General features: G+C 44.4%; 1 pseudogene across 1 annotated transcript; it reads left to right on the top strand.

Moving 5' to 3' along the window:
- The first annotated feature begins 11,169 nt into the window (after positions 1–11,169).
- Positions 11,170–11,871, top strand: LOC128594362 (40S ribosomal protein S2-like; annotated as a pseudogene). Its single transcript, XR_008382540.1, has one exon. The product of XR_008382540.1 is annotated as a 40S ribosomal protein S2-like (transcript).
- Positions 11,872–17,144: the final 5,273 nt, after the last annotated feature.

Genomic DNA, 17,144 nt, shown 5'->3' with positions numbered 1-17,144 from the left:
GTTTGAACCCGCAACCCTTGGTATAGGGGGTTGGCACCCTACTCACTGAGCCACAGGCAGAGCCCTTTTCTTCTTTTTTTTTTTTTGAGACATAGTTTTACTTTGTCGCCCTTGGTAGAGTGCTGTGGCATCATAGCTCCCAGCAACCTCAACTCTTGGGCCCAAGCAATTCTCTTGCCTCAGTCTCTCAAGTGGGAGGGGTCTACAGGCGCCCACCACAATGCCCAACTATTTGTTTGTTTGTTTGTTTAGCAGGCTTGGGCTAGGTTTGAATCCACTAGTCCCGGAGCATGTGACCAGTACCCTAATTATTGAGCTACAGGTGCTCCCTGATTTTGCATGTTATTTTCTTCTTTTGTTTTTTGAGACAGAGTCTCACTCTGTTGTCCTGGGTAGAGTGGCATGGTGTCATAGCTCACAGCAACCTCAACTTTTTGGGTTCAAGTGACCTTCTTGCCTCAGCCTCCCGAGTAGCTGGGACTACAGTTGCAGATTTAAAGTTTTTAGAGGAGCTAAGATACCTGCAGCTAGTTCCCCTTCCCCACAGTTGGTAACCAGGTTAACCCCACCCTGGAACCCACTCATCCTGCTGGGAAAAGACTGGAGAAAGGCCAAACCAGAGTCTGGTCTTGGGCAGCCAGCCCATCTGAGAGCAGAGATAAGGGCCCATATTGCAAACAGGGGCCTTTTTTTTTTTTCTTTTTTTGGAGATAGAGTGCTATGGCGTCTACAGCTCACAGCAACCTCCAACTCTTGGGCTTAAGCAATTCTCTTGCTTCAGGCTCCCCAGTAACTGAGACTACAGGCGTCTGCCACAACTCCCACATATCTTTTGTCGCATTTGTCATTGTTGTTTAGCAGGCCTGGACGAGGCTCGAACCTGCCAGCTTTTGGTATATATGGCTGGCACCCTATTCACTGAACTAGGGCGCTGAGCCCAAAACAGGGGCCTTTAATGGAGGACTTTATACTGAGCTATGAAGCCTTCCCTGAGCCTCATTCCCCCAGATGGTTCCCAAAAGACAGGAAACGGACTTTTACCCCTTAGAATTCTGAATCTTTGAGGGAACTGACCCTGGCAAGAAAAATACCTACATTTAGGTATTATTTAAACGTTGGGGGAAGCTGGAATATTTCGTAATCACACTATAGTGAGGGCTACTATTTCCTGCCAGGGTACCAGAGCAGCCCATCAGCATTTTTTTTTGTTGTTTTTTTTGAAAGAGTCTCACTATGTTGCCCTCTGTAGAGTGCTGTGGCGTCACACTCATATCAACCTCAAACGCTTGGATTAAGTGATTCTCTTGTGAACACTGTGCAGCAGGAGCCAAGCCCCCATCAGCTTTTTAATGGCTCTCCCTTAAACATGAGTGTTCAGGCTCAGCGCCCTTTGCACAGTGGTTATGGCGCCAGCCACATACACCAAGGCTGGCAGGTTTGAATCCACACCGGGCCAGATAAAACTACAATGACAACTGCAACAAAAAATAGCTGGGCATTGTGGTGGGCACCTGTAGGCCCAGCTACTTGGGAGGCTAAAGCAGGACAATCGCTTAAGCCCAAGAGTTGGAGGTTGCTGTGAGCTGTGATGTCACCGCACACTACTGAGGGCAACGTACTGAGACTCTGTCTCAAAAAAAAAAAAGAAAAACAACAACAACCATGAGTGTTCAGTTAAGGACCATCAGATATCTGAGACTTTGGACAGGAGGGAAAAACAAAAAGTAAAAAAGTAACATGCAGGATATAGAGAGAGAAGAGGAAAACTTCACATAAACTATGGTAAATTTCCTCATACATAAGAGTATAAAAAGAGGCTCCGTGCCCATATCTCAGTGAGTAGGGCATTGGCCACATACACTGAGCCTGGTGGGTTCAAGCCCAGCCCAGGCCTGCTGAACAACAATGACAACTGCAGGCTCGGCGCCTGTAGCTCAGTGGCTAGGCGCCAGCCACATACACCAGAGCTGGCAGGTTTGAATCCAGCCCAGGCTGGCCAAACAACAAAGACAACTACAACCAAAAAATAGCTGGGCGTTGTGGCGGGCACCTATAGTCCCAGCCTCTTGGGAGGCTGAGGGAAGAGAATGGCTTAAACCCAAGAGTTTGAGGTTGCTGTGAGCTGTGATGCCATAGCACTCTACTGAGGACGACACAGTGAGACTTTGTTTCAAAATAAAAAGAGTATAAAAAGAACAGGATGTTAAGAAAAAACACCAAGAGCTGTAAGAGCATCAACAGTATATGAGAAATGAAAACTTTTTTTTTTTTTTTTGTAGAGACAGAGTCTCACCGTACCACCCTCAACCGTGGCATCACACGGCTCACAGCAACCTCTAACTCTTGGGCTTACACGATTCTCTTGCCTCAGCCTCCCGAGCAGCTGGGACTACAGGTGCCCGCCACAATGCCCCGTAGGTTGAGTTCTTTACCCCGTTAGCTATTTTTTTGTTGCAGTTGTCATTGTTTTTTTTGTGTGTGTGTGTGTAGAGACAGAGTCTCACTTTATGGCCCTCGGTATAGTACCGTGGCCTCACACAGCTCACAGCAACCTCCAACTCCTGGGCTTAAGCGATTCTCTTGCCTCGGCCTCCCGAGCAGCTGGGACTACAGGCGCCCGCCACAACGCCCGGCTATTTTTGGTGTTGTTGTTGCAGTTTGGCCGGGGCTGGGTTTGAACCCTCCACCCTCGGCACATGGGGCCGGCGCCCTACTCACTGAGCCACAGGCGCTGCCCGAGAAATGAAAACTTAATCCCAATGTTGAGATCCAAACTTTATTATTTGTGACAAAAAAAAGCTACTAGCGGCTGGGCACCGTGGCTTACATCTGTAATCATAACACCACGGGAGACCAAGGCAGGTGGATTGAATGAGCTCACACGAATTCAAGACCAACCTGAGCAAAAATTGAGACCCCCGTCTATACTAAAAACAGAAAAACTAAGGCAAGAGGATTGCTTGAGCCCAAGAGTTAGAGGTTGCTGCAAGCTATGAAACCATGCCACTCTACCCAGGGAGACAGCTTGAGACTCTGTCTCAAAAAAAAAAAAAAAAATTTAAAAAAAGCTACTGGCATTTGAAAAACAGTAGTTGTCATTATTTTATCATACTTAGATAAAACAATAACAAAAAGTACTTATCCTCTTTTTTTCTCTTGAAAATGATAGAAGTACCTGAAGAAAGAAATACATCTTTCTCTTGAGCAATTATGATTCTGCTTGTGCTGGTTGTTTAGGAACTATATTGACTCGACATGGCAATTAATTTACAAAAGAATCCTTTCCATTGAATAGATAACATGAGCACAGTCCAAAAGGGATCGAGATGCGTCCCTTGTTTCCCATGTCCTGCAGCCACCTAAAGTACCTCTTGAGAGCCAAGAGGTTTCTCTTGCATCTTTTCAGATGGAGGTGATTTACTTTAAAGTTAGTGATGCTCCTGCAGCTGTGCGAGGTGGTTTTCATGCATTTTTCCAGATGCAGGTGATTTACTTTGAAGTTAGCGATGCTTCTGCAGCCAGGCAAGGTGGATCACACCTATAATCCTAGAACTCTGTGATACTGAAGCAAGTGGATTTCTTGAGCTCATGAGCTGGATGCCAACCTGAGCAAAAGTGAAACCCCATCTCTAAAAAACAGTCAGGTGGCCAGGCACAGTGGCTCATGCCTATAACCTTGCACTCTGGGAGGCTGAGGCAGGTGGATACCTTAAGCTACGAGTTCAAGACCAGCCTGAGCAAAAGCAAGACCTCCCCCTCTACCAACTAAAAATAGAAAAACTGAGGCAAGAGGATTGCTTGAGCACAGAGTTGGAGGTTACTGTGAGTTATGATGCCACGGCACTCCACCCAGGGTGACAGTTTGAGACTCTGTCTCAAAACAAACAAACAAACAACAACAAGAACAAAAAAATCAGGCTCAGGCGCTCAAGAGAGGCTAAGGCGCCAGCCACATACACCTGAGCTGGTAGGTTCGAATCCAGCCCAGGCCCGCCAAACAACAAAGACAGCTGCAACCAAAAAATAGCAGGGCATTGTGGCAGGCGCCTGTAGTCCCAGCTACTTGGGAGGCGGAGGCAGGAGAATCGCTTGAGCCCAGGAGTTGGAGGTTGCTGTGAGTTGTGATGCCACAGCACTCAGGGTGACAGCTTGAGGCTCTGTCTCAATAAATAAATAAATAAAATAAAAAATAAAAAACGTCAGTCATTGTGGCAGGTGCCTATAGTCCCATCTACTTGGGAAGCTGATGCAAGAGGCTTGCTTAAGCCCCCAAGAATTTGAGGTTGCTGTGATCTTTGACACCACAGCACTCTACAGGGGGCAAGAAAGTGAGATGGTCTCAAAAAAAAAAGTGATGCCCCTACATCAGAGTCACTTAACTTGCTCAGGCTCTGTACCTAATTTTGTATTTGTGGTTTTGGCATTTGTGCTTTCGTGTGGACTCAATTTCTCAAAAGGGTCAGCAATAATACCCAAGTTTCAGCTCCGCACCTGTAGCACTCTGGTTAAGGCCCCAGCCACATGCACTGAGGCTGGAAGGTTCAAACCCAGCCTGGGGCCAGCTAAACAATGACAACTGCAACAAAAAAATAGCCAGGCATTGTGGCCAGTGCCTGTAGTTCCAGCTACTTGGGAGGCTGAGGCAAGAGAATCCCTTGAGCCCAAGAGTTTGAGGTTGCTGTGAGCTCTGATGCCACGGTACTCTACCAAGGGCGACATAGCTTTGCTCAGAAGAAGAAATCTGGATTGTGAGTCTGTCATTTTCCTACTTTGCCAGTAGGGACTACAGGCTCCCGCCACAATGCCCAGCTATTTTTTGTTGTAGTTGTTATTATTGTTTAGCAGGCCCGGTCCAGGCTCGAACCCACCAGCTTCAGCATCTGTGGTTGGCACCCTACTCACTGAGCCATGGGCGCCAAGCCTGTTTTGTTTTGGTTTTTGAGACAGAGTCTCACTTTATCGTGCTCGGTAGAGTGCAGTGCTGTCATAGCTCACAGAAACCTCAAAATCTTGGACTCAAACGATTATCTTGCCTCAGCCTCCCTCTCCTGTAGCTGAGACTATAGGAGACTGCCACAACTCCCGGCTCAGGCAATCCAAGTGCTGGGATTATAGGCATGAACCACTGTACCTGACCTGGACTGAGGCCTTGAGGTAGTCTTAGCCCAAGATAGGATTGTGTGATTAATCAGAACATTTGAAAGTTCTGGCTTCTGCTCAGAAGAAGAAATCTGGATTGTGAGTCTGTCATTTTCCTACTTTGCCAGCAAAGTAATAAGTTTCTCTTTCCTTCTCCTCAACCACTTGTCCCCATTTCTTCTGATGAGACCTCATGGACAAATGCTGGGCTTTTGGCAACATGTATTCCTTCTCTGAAGAAAAGGAAGGCACAGGTCTTTTGTAGACCCTGAGCTTCTGCCACCTCTGGTGAGAGGGAGAGCCCTTCCCCATCCTTCCCCAACAAAGACTACGGAGCAGCAACCAAGGCAGCCACCTCCTAGGCTAGCAGCGGCCAGGCCATGTCTCTGAGTGACTGTATCTGTGGGCACTCATGAGAGCAACGTGCTTGCTTCAGCACACTGTAATGCACAGAAACACGTGGAGAGGGGAGCACATGTGGTCAACTATCCCCAATTGTGCAAACACTGGAAAACATGGGGGAGCTGATGGCTAAGAGTACTGCTTCCAGGCCCAAGCTACTCTCACAGTGAAACTACCTAAAGATAGGGCAGCCTTACAAGTTGCCCTTCCGAGTCCACACATCAAAGTGCTCAAGGGGGAGCTTCTCCAACCTTAAACCTCCAGCTCGAGGGGGAGGCTGCTATCCCTCTCCCCTTCCTGGCTGTGCACACTGGCATCTGGGGAGGAGGTGGCCTCTCAACTATTACTACATGTGTCTACACTGGTGGCAGAGACATGCATTTTCCATTAATGATTCAGATAAACTTGTAGTCCTATAAAAAAAAGAAAAAGAAGAAGAAAAGGAGGGCACAGCATCAAGAAACAAAGACAGGGACTGGTCCTGGGGGCCAAAGGATTCTGACTCCATTAGGGCAGGCTGTGGATGGGGTAGAGGAAATTTATGATCATAGCAATTAGAAGAAGGCAGCTGGGAAACTGAAGAGTTAGTCCTTTTTCTGTTTTTCCCATCATAAGTTGATAACAAAAATTGGTTTATCTCTTTCTTCTTGGCTATATATTAACAGCAGGAGACTTCTAGTGCTATCTCTACTTGAGGAGGTTGGAGAAGCTCATATATTTACAGCCCACTCAGGAGGTCATCAAGGCTGTTTAAACAAACTTGAGAAAAAATACTTTTTACTGGGCGGCGCCTGTGGCTCAGTGAGTAGGGCACCAGCCCCATATACCAAGGGTGGCAGGTTAGAACCCGGCCCCAACCAAACTGCAACAAAAAATAGCCAGGCATTGTGGCGGGCACCTGTAGTCCCAGCTACTTGGGAGACTGAGGCAAGAGAATCACCTAAGCCCAAGAGCTGGAGGTTGCTGTGAGGTGTGACACCATAGCAACTCTACCGAGGGCGACAAAATGAGACTCTGTCTCTAAAAAAAAAAAAAAACAATTAACAAAAAACTTTTTACAAGCAGTGAATTTTTGATGACAGTTCATCATCAGTCAGTCTATTCTTTCCTCCCCTTTTCTGGAAACTACTTTCCCCTTTGGAATGTTAATGAGGTTTTATACCATGTTTTGTCTGCTCAGCTTCTCTTAATTACTAGGTAAACATCTCTGTAAGAGAGATATTTATGTTACTAACCTTAGAAGTAGAGTTCATACTACTCTAAGTGGCTGCCAGTTATGCCAATTAGAATTTTATTTTTCCTTGTAAGCCTGTAAATAAATCCATTCTGCCAGGCTCATGGTGGTGGCTCATGCCTGTAATCCCAGCACTCTGGGAGGCTGAGGCAGGTGGATTGCCTGAGCTCACGGGTTCAAGACCAGCCTGAGCAAGAGCGAGACCTTGTCTCTAAAAAATAGATGGGCATGGCTCGGTGCCTGTGACTCAAGCGGCTAAGGCGCCAGCCACATACACCTAAGCTGGCGGGTTCGAATCCAGCCCGGGCCCGCCAAACAACAATGATGGCTGCAACCAAAAAAAATAGCCAGGTGTTGTGGCGGGCACCTGTGGTCCCAGCTACTTGGGAGGTGGAGGCAGGAGAATCACTTGAGCCCTGGAATTGGAGGTTGCTGTGAGCTGCGATGCCACAGCACTCTACCAAGGGTGACAGCTTGAGGCTCTCTCACTCAAAAAAAAAAAAAAAATAGCTGGACATGGGCAGTGCCTGTGGCTCAGTGAGTAGGGCACCGGCCCCATATACCGAGGGTGGAGGGTTTGAACCCAGCCCCAGCCAAACTGCAACCAAAAAAAAAAAAAAATAGCTGGGCATCATGGGGGGGCGCCTGTAGTCCCAGCTACTCGGGAGGCTGAGGCAAGAGAATCGCTTAAGCCCAGGAGTTGGAGGTTGCTGTGAGCTGTGTGAGGCCACAGCACTCTACCGAGGGCCCATAAAGTGAGACTCTGTCTCTACAAAAAAAAAAAAAAATAGCTGGGCATCATGGGGGGCGCCTGTAGTCCCAGCCACTTGGGAGACTGAGGCAAAAGGATCACTTAAGCCCAAGAATTTGAGGTTACTGTGAGCTGTGACGCCACAGCACTCTACCAAGGTGACAAAATAAGACTCTGCTTCATCAGCCCCCATCAATTCCAAGAAAAAGGTTCAATGCTTGTACAGCCTGCTTGGATTTTGGCGGAACCACATTTATTGGTTATTTATTGAAATCCACCCAGGTTATTTTTTTCCCACAAGTTTATTTTTTAAAAGTAATCTTGTGTTTCTTCTCTGTGATAACTTTATGTTTCTAAAGAATGTGAAATTTGAGTTTTGGTACTGAAACTTCTACAACAAGCTCTTGCTCAGTTCTCTATATTTTGTTTGTTGTGGAAATGAAAATCTTTGGGTGTGGTTTAAAGTTTTGAAAGTATTTATAAAGATGTGAATGAGGGCTTGACGTCTGTAGCACAGTGGTTACGACACTGGCCACATACACCCAGGCTGGCAGGTTTCAACCCAGCCTGGGCCAACTAAACAACAGTGACAACTGCCAAAAAAAAAAGGCTGGGCTTTGTGGCGCCTGTAGTCCCAGCTGCTTGGGAGGCTGAGGCAAGACAATCGCTTAAGCCCAAGAGTTTCAGGTTGCTATGAGCTTGACACCACAGCACTCTACCAAGGGCGACATAGTGAGACTCTGTCTCAAAAAAAAAAAAAAGAAAGAAAGAAAGAAAAACTAGCCAGGTGTTCTGGACACCTGTAGTCCCAGCTACTTGGGAGGCTTAGACAGAAGGATGACTTGAACTCAGGAGATTCAGGTTGCTGTGAGCTATGTTGATGCCATGGCATTCTAGCCTAGAGCAACAGAGTGAGACTCTGTCTCAAAAAACCAAAAAAAAAAAAAAAAAAAGTTTTTTACACACACACACACACACATATATACATATATATTACCTTTTCTTTTTCTTTTTTTTTTTTTGCACTTTTTGGCCAGGGCTGCATTTGAACCTGCCACCTCTGGCATATGGGGCCAGCGCCCTACTCCTTCGAGCCACAGGCACCACCCTTATTTTTCTTTTTGAGACAGAGTCTCACTATGTCGCCCTTGGTAGAATGCCATGGCATCACAGCTCACAGCAACCTCAAACTCTGGGGTTTAAGCAATTGTCTTGCCTCAGCCTCTCAAGTAGGAGGCACCCGCCACAATGCCCGGCTATTTTGTTGTTGTTGCAGTTGTCATTGTTTAGCAGGTCTGGGCTGAGTTCAAACCTGCCTGCTTCGGTGTATGTGGCCAGGGACCTAACCATTGAGTTACCCTAACCCTAACCCGAGCCATATATATACATATATATATATATCCATATAACTTTTCAATAACAGATTGAAAGATGAAGGAGAAAGAATCACAGAGCTTGAATACAAGGCTCTTAAGCTAAAAGGTCATTTAAAGAGGAAGAAAAAAGAATAAAAGCAGCATAAGCTCTTACAGATTTATGGGACCATGTGAAGCATACAAGTGTACAAATTATAGGTATCCTTTTTTTTTTTTTCTGAGACAGAATCTCACTTTGTCGCCCTTGGTAGAATGCCCTGAAGTCATAGTTTACAGCAAACTAACTCTTGGGCTCAAGCAATTATCTTGCCTCAGCCTCCCAAGTAGCTGGAACTATAGGTGCCCACTACAACGACTGGCTATTTGTAGAGACAAGGTCTTGCTGTGGCTTAGGCTGGTCTCAAACCCGTGAGCTCAGGCAATCCACCTGCCTTGGCCTCACAGAGTACTGGAATTACAGGCATGAACCACCTTGCCCGGTCTAATTATAGGTGTCCTTGAAGGAGAAGAATAGAGTCCCAAGAGCATGGAAGCTCTCATTGATATTATAGTGAAAAATTTCCCAAGCATTTCCAAAGATTCAGGCATACATTTACTAGATTGATATCAAAGCCCAGAATAATGCAATTCAGATATTGCTTCTCTTAGACACATTGTAATTAACCTGGCCAACATCAAAAGGAAAGAAAAAATTTAGCAAGCATCCAGGTGTAAGCAGCCTCTGCTGTACAAGGGCAAACCCATCAGCCCAGCAGGTCAACAGCTGATTTCTCAGTGGAAATTTTACAAGCCAGAAGAGAGAAGTATCTTACTTTCAATCTTCTTAAACTAAAACAGTTGCCAACCTAGGATTCTGTAAATTGCAAAAATAAGTTTCATATTTGATAGAGAAATCAAATCTTTTACTGACAAGCAAACACTGAGAAATTTTTCCACAAGACCCACTCTACAGGAAGAATTCAGACCTGTACTATATACAGATAAACACAATGGACCCCCAACAAAATAAAGACACCTGGAATTAAATAAATTAAAGGACAGAGCTTAGCTACCACAACGACCCATGTGATAAAACAAGGCAACGGAGCCCCACACAACATGACAAACAGAACGCCACACTATCTATTACTCTTCTCAAATGTGAATGGAGACCAGGTGTGGTGTCTCACTCCTGTAATCCTAGCACTCTGGTAAGTCTAAGTGGGTGGATTGCTTGAGGTCAGGAGTTTGAGACCAGCCTGAGTCAGAGCAAGCCCCCATCTCTGGAAATAGCCAGGCACTGTGGTGGGCACCTGCAGTTCTAGCTATTTGGGAGGCTAAGGCAAGAGAATCACTTGAGTCCAAGAGTTTGAGGTTGCTGTGAACAGTGATGCCCCCGAACTCTACCAAGGGTGACAAAGTTAAAATATGTCTCAAAAATAATAATAATAAAATAAAATAAAAAAACACAAACAGCATGGTATTGGCATGAAAAACAGAGATAAGAGATATAGATCTATGGAACAGAACAGAGAATCTAGAGATGAGGATGAAACCAGCCTCATTTGGGCAACTGATCTGGCGAAGCAAACAAAAGCAGACACTGAAGAAAAGAATTGCTATCCAATTAGCGGTGCAGGAAGAACTGATTTGCCACACACAAAGACTAAAATTAGACCTGCACCTCTCCACCACTTACAAAAATTAACTAACAATGCATAAAAGATTTTAATCTAGGACATGAAACTATAAAAACTCTAGAAGAGGGCAGGGTCTGGGGCTCTGTGGGTAGGGCGCCGGCCCCATATACCTAGGGTGGCGGGTTCAAACCCGGCCCCAGCCAAACTGCAACAAAAAAATAGCCAGGCGTGGTGGTGGGCGCCTGTAGTCCCAGCTACTTGGGAGGCTGAGGCAAGAGAATCGCCTAAGCCCATGAGCTGTGAGCTGTGTGAGGCCACGGCACTCTACCTAGGGCGATAAAGTGAGACTCTGTCTCTACAAAAAAAAAAAAAAAAAAAAAACTCTAGAAGAAAGCGTGGGAAAAACTCTCAATCTTATCGGCCTAGGGAAAAGTTTTATGAACAAGACCCCGCTTCTTCTCCGACGAAAACACCAAACGGCAGATGCCGCCAGTGCAGCGGGAGGCCCCGGAGGCCTTGGGGCCCTGGAATGAGACGCTGGGGCGGTTTCCGTGGAGGCTTCGGCGGCGGCATTCGGCCGGGGTCGCGGGCGGGGTCGGGATCCGGCAGAGGCCACGAAGCTTGGGGGGAGGCAAGGACGAGGACAAGGAGTGGAAAGAGTGGATGCCGGTCCCCAAGCTGGGCGGCCTGCTCAAGGACATGAAGATCAAATCCCTGAAGGGATCTATCTCTTCTCCCCGCCCATCAAGGAATCTGAGATCACTGACTTTATCCTGGGGACAACTCTCAAGGATGAGGTTTTGAAAATCATGCCAGTGCAAAAGCAGACCCGCGCTGGCCAGCCGATCAGGTTCATGTGGGGACTGCACATGGCCATGTCGATCTCGATGTTAAGTGCGCCAAGGAAGTAGCTACTGCCATCTGAGGGGCCGTCATCCTGGCCACACTCTAAAGATCGGCAAGCCCCACACTGTTCCTTGCAACGTGACAGGCCACTGTGACTCCGTGCTGGTACATCTCATCCCTGCCCTTGGAGGAACTGGAATTGTCTCAGCACCTGTGTCTAAGAAGCTGCTAATGATGGCTGGCATCGATGACTGCTACACCTCAGCCAGGGGCTGCGCTGCTACCCTCGACAACTTTGCCAAAGCCACTTTTGATGGGGTTTCCAAGACCTATAGCTGTCTCACTCCTGACCTCTGGAAGGAAACAGTGTTCACCAAGTCTCCTTGCCAGGAATTCACTGACCATCTTATCAAGACCCACACCAGAGTCTCTGTGCAGAGGACCCAGGCTCCAGCTGTGGCTACAACATAGGATTTTTATACAAGCATAATAAAGTGAATTAAGTCTGTTAAAGAAAAAATGAAGAGAACGCCCCTGTCAATTGCAAGAACAACAAAAATAATTAAATAGGACCTGATAAAATTAAAAAGCTTCCACATAGTTAAACACACAATCAACAAAGCAAAGAGACAAACTACAGAAAGGGAAAAGATATTTGCATGCTATGAATACAAGAAAGGGCTAATAGAATCTGCCAAGAACTCAAACATATCAACTAGAAAAATCAAATAAACTCATTAAAAATTGAGAAAGAGACATGAACAGAAACTTTTCTCATAAAGACAAACAAATGGCCAACAACCACATGAAAAAATGCTCATAGTCCCTAATTATCAGAGAAATACAAATCAAAGCCATTTTGAGATATTGCCTAATCCCCAGGAGAATGGCCCACATTACAAGGTCCCAAAGCAATAGATGCTAATGTGTGTATAGAGAGAACAGAACACATATATAGTGTTGGTGGGACTGCAAACTAGTACAGCCTCTATGGAAAGAAGTATGGAGATTCCTCAAAGAACTAAAATGTACACCTAACATTTGATCCTGGGATCCCATTATTAGGTATCTACCAAAAGAAGAAAAAGCTATTTTACCCTAAGGACATTTGCACTCAGATATCATTATAGCAGCACAATTCAAAATTGCAAAGATATGGAAAAAACCCAGGTGCCTTTAAGACATGAATGGATTAATAAACTGTAGTATATGTGCACCATGGAGTAACATTCAGCCATTAAAATGGAGATTTCATATCTTTTTTAACAACCTGAATGGATTTGGACAACATTCTCCTAAGTGATGCATCACAAGAATGGGGAAAAAAACATCACAGGTACTCAGTACTTAATTAGAACCAGTAAATTAACAACTACATGTTTCTGCCTCGGTGCCTGTAGCTCAGTGGCTAGGGTGCCAGCCACATACACCGGGGCTGACAGGTTTGAATCCAGACTGTGCCTGCTAAACAAAAATGACAACTGTAACAAAAAAAAAAAATAGCCAGGTGTTGTGGGAGGGGTGCCTGTAGTCCCAGCTACTTGGTAGGCTAAGGCAAGACAACTGCTTAAGCCTAAGAGTTTGAGATTGCTGTGAGCTATGATGCCACAACACTCTACTGAGGGCGACAAGTGAGACTCTGTCTCAAAAAAACCAAACAAACAAACAAAAAAACCTACATGTTCATGTGAGAGAAAAACTCAATTAAATTCACATGGCGGGAGGAGAGACAGGGCTGGGAACATCCCCACACAACAGGTTCTTTGCATGGGTATATTGTACATTTCCTTGGTGAAGAGCACAATTACAACACTGACTTTGACCTTACAAAACCAGACTATGTAACCAGATTATATGTATCCCCATGTTGATCTGAAATTAAAAATAAAAATAAGACTGAAGCAAGATATTATTATTATATATATATTTTTTTTTTTGGTTTTTGGCCAGGGCTAGGTTTGAACCTGCCACCTTCGGCATATGGGATTGGCGCCCTACTCCTTGAGCCACAGGCGCCGCCTGAAGCAAGATATTATTAAGTGTAGTATTTTTAGGAAGGCACCTGTGGCTCAGTGAGTAGGGTGTTGGCACCATATACCAAGGGTGGCGGGTTTGAATCCCACCCCACCAAACTGCAACACCAAAAAAATAGGTGGGCATTGTGGTGGGCGCCTATCGTCCCAGCTACTCAGGAGGCTGAGGCAAGAGAATCACCTAAGCCCAAGAGCTGGAGGTTGCTGTGAGCTGTGATGCCATGGCACTCCACCAAGGGTGACAAAGTGAGACTCTGTCTCTTAAAAAAAAAAAAAAGTGTAATATCTTTTTTCTTTTTATGACTAATTTTTTTCTTTCTTTTTTTTTGAGACAGAGTCTCACTATGTTGCCCTCAGTAGAGTGCCATGGTATCACAACTCACAGCAACCTCAAACCCTCGGATGTAAGCAATTCTCTTGCCTCAGCTTCCCAAGTAGATGGGACTACAGGTGCCTGCCACAATGCCTGGCTATTTTTTTGTTGCAGTAGTCATTGTTGTTTTAGCAGGCCCAGACGAGTTTGAACCCATCATCCCCATTGTATGTGGCTGGCACCCTACCCAATGCGCTACAGGCCCTGCCCTGACTAATCTTTTTCTGAGGAGCAGTGATTAGGGAAAAGAAGATGGCTCCCTAGACTGCCTTTAACTTTTTTTTTTTGTTTTTTAGAGACAGAGTCTCACTTTGTCACCCTTGGTAGAGTGCTATGGCATCACAGCTCACAGCTCACACCTCCAGTTCTTGGGCTTAGGTGATTCTCTTGCCTCAGCCTCCTGAGTAGCTGGAACTACAGGCATCTGCCACAATGCCCAGCTATTTTTTTTTTTTTTCAAATCATAGCTGTGTACATTAACGCAATCATGGGTACAATGTGCTGGTTTTATATACCATTTAAAATATTTTCACCAAACTGGTTAACATAGCCTTCACCACATATTCTTAGTTATTGTGTTCAGACATTTATACTCTACACTTAGTAAATTTAACATGTACCCTTGTAAAATGCACCATAGGTGTGGTCTCACCAAATACTATCCCTCCACCCATCCTCCCCACTTCCCTCCCCTCCCTCTCCTCTTTGCCCTTCTTCTTGGGCTATAGTTGGATTATAGCTTTCATATGAAAGCTATAAATTGGTTTCATAGTAGGGCTGAGTACATTGGATACTTTTTCTTCCATTCTTGAGATACTTTGCTAAGAAAAACATGTTCCAGCTTCATCCATGTAAACATGAAAGAGGTAAAGTCTCCATCTTTTTTAAGGCTGCATAATATTCCATGGTGTACATATACCACAGTTTATTGATCCATTCATGGGTCAGTGGGCACTTGGGCTTCTTCCATGACTTAGCAATTACAAATTGGGCTGCAATAAACATTCTGGTGCAAATATCTTTGTTATGAAGTTATTTTTGGTCTTCTGGATATATACCTCATAGAGGAATTGTAGGATGGAATGGCAGGTCTATTTTTAGATTCCTAAGTGATCTCCAAACATCTTTCCAAAAGGAATGTATTAGTTTTCATTCCCACTAGCAGTGCAAAAGTGCACTAGCAGTGCAAAATTTGCTTTTCTCCACATCCATGCCAACATCTCTGGTTTCGGGATTTTGTGATGTGGCCTAATCTTACTGGGGTTAAATGATATCTGAACATGGTTTTGATTTGCATTTCTCTGATGATTAAGGAAGATGAGCATTTTTTCATGTATCTGTAGGCCGTGCGCCTGTCTTCTTCAGAGAAGTTTCTCTTCAAGTCCCTTGCCCACACTGAGATGGGATCACTTGTTCTTTTCTTGCTAATAGTTCTCTGTGGACTCTACTTATTAAACCTTTGTCGGAAACATAACCTGCAAATATCTTCTTCCATTCTGAGGGCTGTCTGCTTGCTTTACTTACTGTGTTTTTGGCTGTGCAGAAGCTTTTTAGTTTGATCAGGTCCCAGTAGTATATTTTTGATGCTACTTCAATTGCCCAGGGGGTCCTCCTCATAAAATATTCTCCCAGGCCAATTTATTCAAGTGTTTTTCCTGCACTTTATTCTAGTATTTTTATAGTTTCATGTCTTAAGTTTAAATCTTTAATCCAGTGAGAGTCTATCTTAGTTAATGGTGAAAGGTGTGGGTCCAGTTTCAGTCTTCTACAGGTCGCCAGCCTGTTCACCCAGCACCATTTGTTAAATAGGGATTTTTTTCCCCACTGAATGTTTTTAATTGGCTTATCAAAAATCAAATAATGGTAAGTAGCTGGGTTCATCTCTTGGTTCTCTATTCTATTCCATACATCTACCTCTCTATTTTTGTGCCAGTACCATGCAGTTTTGATCACTATCGATTTATAGTATAGTTTGAGGTCCAGTAGCATAATTCCTCCTGCTTCGTTTTTATTTCTGAGTAATGTTTGGGCTATTAGAGTTTTTTTCTGATTCCATACAAAATGAAGTATTTTTTTTTTTCAAGATCTTTAAAGTATGACAGTGGAGCTTTAATAGGGATTGCCTTAAAATTGTATATTACTTTGGGTAACATGGACATTTTAACAATGTTGATTCTTCCTAGCCATGAGCATAGTATGTTTTTCCATTTGTTAACATCTTCAGCTATTTCTTTTTTTTTTTTCCTTTGAGACAAAGCCTCAAGCTTTCACCCTGGGTAGAGTGCCGTGGCATCACAGCGCACAGCAACCTTCAACTCCTGGGTTCAAGCAATTCTCTTGCCTCTGGCTCCCAAGTAGCTGGGACTACCAGCACCCGCCACAACGCCCAGCTATTTTTTGGTTGCAGCCGTCACTGTTGTTTGGCGGGCCCTGGGTTGGATTCAAACCCACCAGCTCAGGTGTATGTGGCTGGCACCTTAGACGCTTGAGCCACAGGAGTCGAGCCCATCTTCAGCTATTTCTTTTCTTAGGGTTTCATAGTTCTCTTTATAGAGACCTTTCACGTCCTTTGTTAGGTAAACTCCCAAATATTTCATCTTCTTTGGCACTACTGTGAAAGGAATACAGTCCTTGACTGTTTTTTAGCTTGACTATTATTGGTATATATAAAGGCTACCGATTTATGAGTGTTGATTTTGTAACCTGAGACGCTGCTGTATTCCTTCATCACTTCTAGGAGTTTTGTACTACTACATCCCTGGTGTTTTCAAGATATGCAATCATGTCATCTGAAAAGAGTGAAAGTTGGATCTCCTCTGACCCTATATGGATACCCTTGATCACCTTTTCTTGTCTAATTGCAATGACTAAGATTTCCATTACAATGTTGAAAAGCAGTGGAGACAATGGACAACCTTGCCTGGTTCCTGATCTGAGTGGAAATAATTTCAATTTAACTTCATTCAATATGATATTGGCTGTGGGTTTGCTGTAGATGGCTTCTATCAGTTTAAGAAATGTCCCTTCTATACCAATTTTTTTAAGTGTTCTAATCATGAAAGGATGCTAGATATTATCAAAAGCTTTTTCTGTATCAATTGAGAGAATCATATGTTCTTTGTTTTTTATGTTGTTTATGTGATGAATTATATTTATAGATTTATGTATATTGAACCAGCCTTGAGACCTGGGATAAAACCCACTTGGTCATGGTATATAATTTGTTTGATGTGTTGCTGGATTCTGTGTACTAGGATCTTGTTGAATATTTTTGCATCAATATTCATTAATGATATTGGTATAATTTTTCTTTTCTTGTTGTGTCTTTTCCTGGTTGGGGGATCAAGGTGATGTTTGCTTCATAAAATGTG

This window comes from Nycticebus coucang, chromosome 9 (genome assembly GCF_027406575.1).
Source record: "Nycticebus coucang isolate mNycCou1 chromosome 9, mNycCou1.pri, whole genome shotgun sequence".
In the NCBI taxonomy this organism is placed as follows: domain Eukaryota; kingdom Metazoa; phylum Chordata; class Mammalia; order Primates; family Lorisidae; genus Nycticebus; species Nycticebus coucang.
This window is presented reverse-complemented; position numbering and strand designations above follow the sequence as displayed.